The sequence below is a fragment of the Podarcis liolepis genome (assembly GCF_965112155.1).
Source record: "Podarcis liolepis genome assembly, chromosome: 5".
Taxonomy (NCBI): Eukaryota; Metazoa; Chordata; class Lepidosauria; order Squamata; family Lacertidae; genus Podarcis; species Podarcis liolepis.
The window spans coordinates 50,546,333-50,554,187 of record NC_139556.1 but is presented as its reverse complement, the minus strand read 5'-3'; the positions used below and the strand labels follow the sequence as shown (position 1 = coordinate 50,554,187).

At 43.9% G+C, this 7,855-nt stretch overlaps 1 protein-coding gene across 2 annotated transcripts in view; it reads left to right on the top strand.

Moving 5' to 3' along the window:
- The window catches only part of GRK5 (G protein-coupled receptor kinase 5), a 168,313-nt gene that overhangs the window by 37,825 nt on the left and 122,633 nt on the right, over positions 1 to 7,855 (top strand). The gene's annotated exons all lie outside the window — the stretch shown is intronic.

Below are 7,855 nucleotides of genomic sequence, written 5' to 3'. Positions count from 1 at the left end.
AGATGGTAAGCAGTCTGTATTAATAAAAAATACTGCAATTGGTACCATTTTCCTCCAAGAGAGGAACGCTGTATTGGAAGTCAGTATAATGATCTAGCAGTGCAACAATAGGTGCATTCAAGTTTCTGCCAACAATTTCAAGTAGTCTCAAACTGATTATTTTAATTAATGGACCATGGTGTTACCATTGTCTGTTCGCTGCCGTTTACTACGTCGATCGCTTTTGCCCAACTCATGACAGTAAAACTCACATCAGTGACTAGAGGAAAGCTTAATCTTCTGTTGTGGTAGTATTGGTAAGATGATCAGAGTGGAGCAAGGGCTTAAATTGGACTTTTGAATGTGGGAAATCTTATCAAGTCCTCAAATGATCAAGTGTGCTGAAAACCTCGGCTCCAAAATGCGGCTCTACTGCAGCACATGAGACCCGAAACAAAATGTGGTCGTGTAGAGTGCTTCCTGTTCAGGATTCCTGCTATTCTCTTCTATTTCCCCTTCTTAATTTCTTATCCCCAACAGTCAGTCAGCATACCAAACCCACTGCGCAAGCTCAGTCCTCATTGAGCTAATTTGTTTTTCTCTTTTTGGTGGCGGGGTATGAGTGTGTATCTCCTTAAGGTTCCCCCCATTTGTATTATTATTTTTTTGTACTTTTATGTTCCCCACATACCTGCCAACTTCTTCCTAAGCATGAGTGATGCTGTTTTGGCAACAAAAGCATTGGCACTCACGGCCTGAACATAAAAAATAAAAGGAGCAATGTATGTGGTGTAGCTCAGGATTGACTCAGTATGAAATGCCTACGTATTTCTACAAGCTGCTTGGTACGGTTGTCAGAGAAGAGACTCATAAGAGAAGCACCTTCAGTGGAAAAGCAGAGAGTAAAATCAAGGCAGGTTTGTCAAATGCAGAAGTGGAGACATGACAGCCTGGAGCTGGAGCCAAAAGCATATTTTTTTCCAGGGAAGTTGGGACTCCTTCAAGCTTCAGAAAATCTGTACAAGGAAAGTAGTTGTGTAAATAATGTGGATGTTTTTCTTTTTCTTTTTGGTCTTGCATACAGAGCTGAAATATTCACATTCCCCATATTAAGAACAAATATTTATATCATCTGAATCACGGGGATGGCAGGGGACATTGAATATGGGGCTGTGACATTTTGGGGGGAGTGAGTGATGAAATTACATCTAAAATCTATCTTCAGGAAACATAAGAATTTTTAGAAGTAATGAATCATTCATACTTTTGCAGGCTGCTTTGTCACGTTACGTTCAGAATTAAAACCTGGTTGAAGTAAGTCTTAGTTTCTGTCGTAAAGAATCCAAACAATGGCAGTTGCTGGCTGCATTCCCCATATGTTAGCAAGATAATTTGTGCCACTAGAATTTCCCCCTCTTTTGTTGCTCTTTCATGATGACATTTCCTGTTTAGACTTAAGATGCAGCAGGACAAAAGCTCCACCCAAATTGTGAAAAAGAAGCTTTTCCTCTATAAAGGAAGGGTTTCTACTTTTAAAAATGCTTTGTTGTTTCCTCCTAGCAGAGTAATATAACACTGCGTTTGTTTGGGGTTTCCCCCTCCCACCACCAAATCTCTGTGTATATTTGTGAAATGTCACAACTGAATAAACTGAATACTGCCTTCATTTGAAAAGAAAGGTGACTCTAGTCTCCTGCCTACAGATTCCTCCTACAATCCCACCTCATCTCAAGTTCCTCACCCCTACTCCCTTTTTCTTTAAATGATGCCCCTAATTAAATGGACTGAACTAATGGGAACTCACTGATCTTTCAAGCACCCTTGTAAGAAGCTACACAGTTCCCCTCTGCCCACCTGATGTTGCGCCATTTTTGTTCCAACCCTGCTGTCATGCCCCTTCCTGTCACCACTGTGCAAGAAGCCAAACCAGAGGTATACCTGATTATCTGTGACAATGCATAATCCAGCACCTGTGCAATAGAAACTTAGGGACAGCCCTGTTGGATCAGACCAAAGGCCTATCCAGTCCAGCATCCTCATTTGCTTCAGTAGCTAGCCATATGCCTGTCAAGGCTCTTGACATGGTTGCCATTGAGCAATGTCATCCACATTCACTGGAGCCTCCAACACAATCTCTGCTGTGTAACACTATGGAATTAGTGATAACATACTGGAGCCCAGGTGCTAGGAGCAGGTACACACACATCGTCAGTACCCCTTTCCTGACGCAGTATTCTGTGCAAGTTGAATTTGCTGGACCATTTTCAAAGCCAGCCTCACATGGAGTATGTTATGGTAGCCAGGTTTGGAGGTCACCCAAGCATGAATCTTCCATCAGCATGGGTTGCTGGCACCATCTGTAACTGAGGAAAAGCACTCTGGTCCACAGCCCTCGTCTCAGAATCTCATAGCAACGCAGAATCTAAGAATATCTGCAAACTCCAAAAGATGCTTCCTTAGGGGAGAATGGAGGCCCATCTGGAACATGCATTTCCCATGCCAGAGAGTTGCCCAAGACCCCCGCCCCTTATCAAAGTCTCTCTTAAGTTATTCACCCTTAACCAGCCTGTTAGTGATTCCAGATGTCAAGGAAATAAACAACTGTCTGACTTTTAGAAGACATCTGAAGGCAGCCCTGTTTAGGGACGTTTTTAATGTTTGATCTTTTATTGTGTTTTTAATATTTTGTTGGGAGCCACCTAGAGTGGCTAGGGAAACCCAGCTGGATGGGCAGGGTATGTATGTATGTAAAGGTAAAGGTAAAGGTACCCCTGCCCGTACGGGCCAGTCGTGTCCGACTCTAGGGTTGTACGCCCATCTCACTTAAGAGGCCGGGGGCCAGTGCTGTCCGCAGACACTTCCGGGTCACGTGGCCAGCGTGACAAGCTGCATCTGGGGAACCAGCACAGCACACGGAACGCCGTTTACCTTCCCGCTAGTAAGCGGTCCCTATTTATCTACTTGCACCCGGGGGGGCTTTCGAACTGCTAGGTTGGCAGGCGCTGGGACTGAGCAACGGGAGCGCACCCCGCCGCAGGGATTCGAACCGCCGACCTGACGATCAGCAAGTCCTAGGCGCTGAGGTTTTACCCACAGCGCCACCCGCGTCCCTATGTATGTATGTATGTGTAAATAAATAAATAAATAATTTACTTTGTCTTTGATACAAAGGACAACTAGAGCTGGGTGTTACAAGCATACTGATAATACTCTACCCCAGGGGTAGGCAGCCCGGGGGCTGGATACGGCCCAATCGCCTTCTCAATCCAGCCCACGGACGGTCCGGGAATCAGCGTGGTTTTACACGAGTAGAATGTGTCCTTTTATTTAAAATGCACCTCTGGGTTATTTGTGGGTCCTGCCTGGTGTTTTTACATGAGTAGAATGTGTGTTTTTATTTAAAATGAATCTCTGGGTTATTTGCGGGGCATAGGAATTTGTTCAATTTTTTTCCAAAATATAGTCCGGCCCACCACATGGTCTGAGAGATGGTGGACCGGCCCGTAGCTGAAAAAGGTTGCTGACCCCTGCTCTACCCCTTATCTCTGGGATTTTCGAATGTGATAAAAAGGATGAGAGGAACAAGTCAACCTTGTAGGGCATGTGTTGGGAATCTTTTTTTTCTTTTCTAGGGCTGAATTCCCTCTTTTTGCATGGCTTAATGTCCTCTCCGCATGCTGAGAAAGGGCAGCCTGCAGCAAGGAAACTAAGTGAAGTAGTGAGGCAGAAAGTGATACCTTCCCGCATGGCTGGTTTTCTCAGAATGGGACAGATGTTTGGGGAGGAGCATGGCTTAGGGAGAGTGCCAGGGGCTGGATTAAAAAGCCTGGTAAATCAGATTACACCCATGGGCTAGAGGTTTCCCATGCCTGATATAGTGCTATTTCCACAAAGAACAGCAACAGTACCATAGCATCACCTCCTGGGATCAGCCATCCAGGAAGGAGCAGAACTACTGCGAAAATGTATCCCTACTCCTATCTGGGAGGTGGTCCAGAAGGGTACCATGGTCAATACTGCCAAGAGTCACAACAAAGTCCACAAGAATCCACAGGATCACACTCCAAATCTCTCTAGAGCATGCAACTAAATTTCTAAGACAGGTCTGGGTGATCACAGCAATATCTGTGTAAATCCTATGCCTAAAACCAGACTAATATAACAAATCAGTTTCACCTGGGAACACCTGGAGTTGTCCAGACAACATCTTTTCAAATTTGAGACCAACCTATAATAAAATGTCTCCCTACCCCTTCACCCAAGAAAATGGCATGGCTTTTTTCACTTGATAGAGCCGTAATTGTGGTGTGGATGTTTTTAATTTCGTTTAATCAATTAATTGTGGATTATAATAGGATATTGAAGGGGTGGGGGGAAATTGACCCCAAAGAATTTATTCAGAAACCACCGTAGTTAATACAGTCTCAGCATGGATCCCAGTTTCCATTAGCAATAACGGAGTCCCTCTTGACTTCGTGGAACCAAGATATTGTCCCTTGTTTGCCTCTGGGGACTGGATTCTTCTCCAGTATGTTTATTTTCCGCCATAAAAGCATCCTTTTGTAAACACATGGTATCATGGTTGATGTGAACAACATTACAAGAGAGGAACAGCCATTAATCAACATTAATTCGTTGGGTAATTAAGCCTGTGACCTCTGACATCGCATCATTAAGTGCTGGGTAGGATTCCACTGGAACATCTGTTCACTGTCAATCCCCCAAGCTGCCTTTATTTACAAAGAGACTTAGCCTTTATCTACTCCCAGACAAACACATAGACTCTGTAATGAGAACTGTTAATAAGCCGTCTGAGCTAGTGCTGTCTTAACCTGAGGGCCAGGCACGAGAGCAAACAAAAGGCTCTGTGTGTGTGTCTCTGAGAAAATGTTGACTTTGAGGCATTTGAAAAGGCTTCCAGTTTGTTTTCTATCTTTCGAGATTTCATTTTAAATGGACGCGTTTGAAATTCGGTTGTAGATGTGAGTGCAAGTGCACCTGAAATCCATCTCTTGGGGGGGGGGTTGTGTCCTGGAAAGGATGTCCATTGGACCCGCCAAGTTGATGAACGTTGCTGGAGCTGCTTGAGAACCTCTGCTCAGTGGTCTGGTCCCAAGGCAGCAACTGTTCAGAGAACTCTGGGCCAGCTGTGGTTCCTTCCCACAGACATGTCACCAGCCACTGAGAGAGGAAGAGCTCTCTGTGCTTGTCTGCATCGTCGGAAATTGTGTAGATGTGAAAAACAAACCTGCACCGAACTTTGTGTGCACTGAACGTTCAAGGCCGAACTTGGAGGGGATGTCAGTGGATCTGGTTGATTTAAATACAGGTCTGCCTAATTCCCTAAAAAGCAAGAACTGGGAGGGTGTGATGTGGGGGGGGGGAAGCATACAAGTGGTAGGATGCTAACCTGCTCAATGTAATCTTCCTGCCATCTCCCCCCAGTCCTTTTGTTCTCAGCTGAGCTCCTATGCAAGGACAAAAGTACTGGGAGAAGACAGGTTGTGGGGAGATCGTTTATTTTTATACCACCTTTCATCAATAAAAAGATATTAGGGAAGTGTACAACATGGGTGAAAACATAATACAGCGCAATAAGTCAAATATCATAAAAAATTAATAAGCGTCGAATATTTTTTAAATGGCAAAAAGACTGCATCAGCAGCATATTCAATAACACCTTCAAATAAAAGCCAGGGGAAATGGGTGGAGTTGGGTTTTTTTAAAGTTTCTTAAAATATTGCAAGTGATGGAGTCAGCCATACAGTATATCTGCCAGAAGGGTATTTTGTAAGGTGCGAGCCACTACAGATAAGGTTCTCTCTCCAGTGCTTTCTAGGCTGAGCATGGAAAAAATTTGGCCCCATTAGTATGTCGTCGGGGAATACTAGGGTTTACACAAATGGGGTTTCACTGTTGTGTTTGTTAGGATTCAGCTGTTTTGATGCAGTTTGGACCGAACAAGAGCATATTTTAACCCTTCAAGCACCACCAGCCTTTCCAGCTGAATAACCTCAGCCCAATCCATTTATCTGAGATTAGAGTTTTCCTAACATAGCTTTCAGGCTAGTTTTGATTCCTCTCACCACTGGAAATTAGCCACTGGGACAGTGCTCTTCCAACTACTTGGTGGTAATCAACCAATTCAGGTACATTGCAGCTCCTCCACACACGTGTATTAGACTTTCCCTGCCCTCTGCCTTTGCTGCAAAATTCACTGATTGCCATGGCCAGCCCCACTTCCATACCCATAATGAGGCATTAAACAGTCAGATTTCTTCATCCATTCAGTGAATTCCCACATATCTACTAATGACAACCCTATTTCATGCGGATCACAGCTGAGCACTAAAACTTGCTTATTGATCCTTTTAGCACTGTTGCACAGTGAGAGTATCTGAGTGGCTTAACTCAGTACAAAGAGCTCTGTCCAAATGCTGAGTCTTTAATGAAAATCACAGATCTCCCTCCCTCCCTCTCTCTCCCTCCAGTGGCATATTCCCCCCACCCCACAATGGTGCAAGCTAGAATCCTGATGTGTCAGACTCATTCAGTTAACTTCAAGCCCAATGGTAAAACTGCGGCATACAGTATGGTTCTTCTACCTAGTTTTTTTTGTGGCAAAAGCTGCGATGGAAACCTACTGAGCCTCTGAACATGGCAGCAGGGATCAAAGTGAGAGGTGAACAGCCTTCATTTTCACACCTCTGCAATTACCATTGTATCCAGCGAGATGCCTCCTTTTAGCTTTTCACTCAGCCAGACAATTTTACCTTGTCTCAGCTGTCTCGGTGCATTATGTCCTTCAAGTCCTCACAAACCCACACAAACATACACACATGCACACGTACACTCGTCGTCGTGCCGAACTGCATTTGGAGCGAGCCAAGCGAGGATGGTTTTCAAGAGACAGGCTGCAAGCTGGAAAGGTCAGACAGATTAAAGCAGTTGATTGGAATCTTTAACGTAAAGACGTCACAGGCTCAAGAGTGCCGCTATATTACGCTCGGATACAAGCAAATGAGTCATCAACTGATGCTGCTGTTTTTGTAGGACGAGGAACAGGAGGGGAGAAGCCATTGGCTATACTGTGCACCAATCATGCTTGTAACTAGGGAACTCCAGCCTCTCCCCACCCCAATCTTGGCAGACATTCATGTTTCAAAAAACCCCACATCATTTTGGTATGCCCGTGCATACCTTTTTCACCCAGAGTAATTTACACCCTATCTTGCTCACATAGTAACAACTTTTGCTTCTGCTTAATTTGCACCATAATTGCTTTTCATTGCTTTTGTTCTTCAGTATTTAATACTTGTAATAGCTATTCCATCTTCTTCTTACTGCTGTGAGTAAAGGAGTCTACAGATTGCCAAGTCTGATAAGGACACTCTAGCCAACTGTTTTGTATTCTGTTCCGTAATTAGTGTTTATGTAGCTCTGTGAATTCCCCAGGGTGATTTTTAAAACCAGAGAGTAGAGTTCTTTCTAAAACTGTGAAAGGTACGGCAAGATAAGACTCCAAGACAAAGAAGAGGAGGAGAAATGTGTGTTGTGTTGTGTTGTGTTGTGTGTGTGCATATGTATATAAAATTGAAGAAGCAGGGATGCATGTATTAGAAGACAGAAATGCAGAGTTTTGGAAAGGCCTGTGATGGCATTTCATGGAAGATGCATCTGTAATAAATTCCAGAAACACAGAGTGAATCAGAATGATATATTTCTTGAATAAAAGATGGAACAGTCAATGGGACCTGTAAATAGCTTTCAGGTGGAATGAGACTGGAAGTGTCAGAAATTCGCTAGATCATTTTCGAAGCAAATTATCCACGCCAAAATGGGAAGTGAGGGTGAATCTGATATTTTCCAAATATGA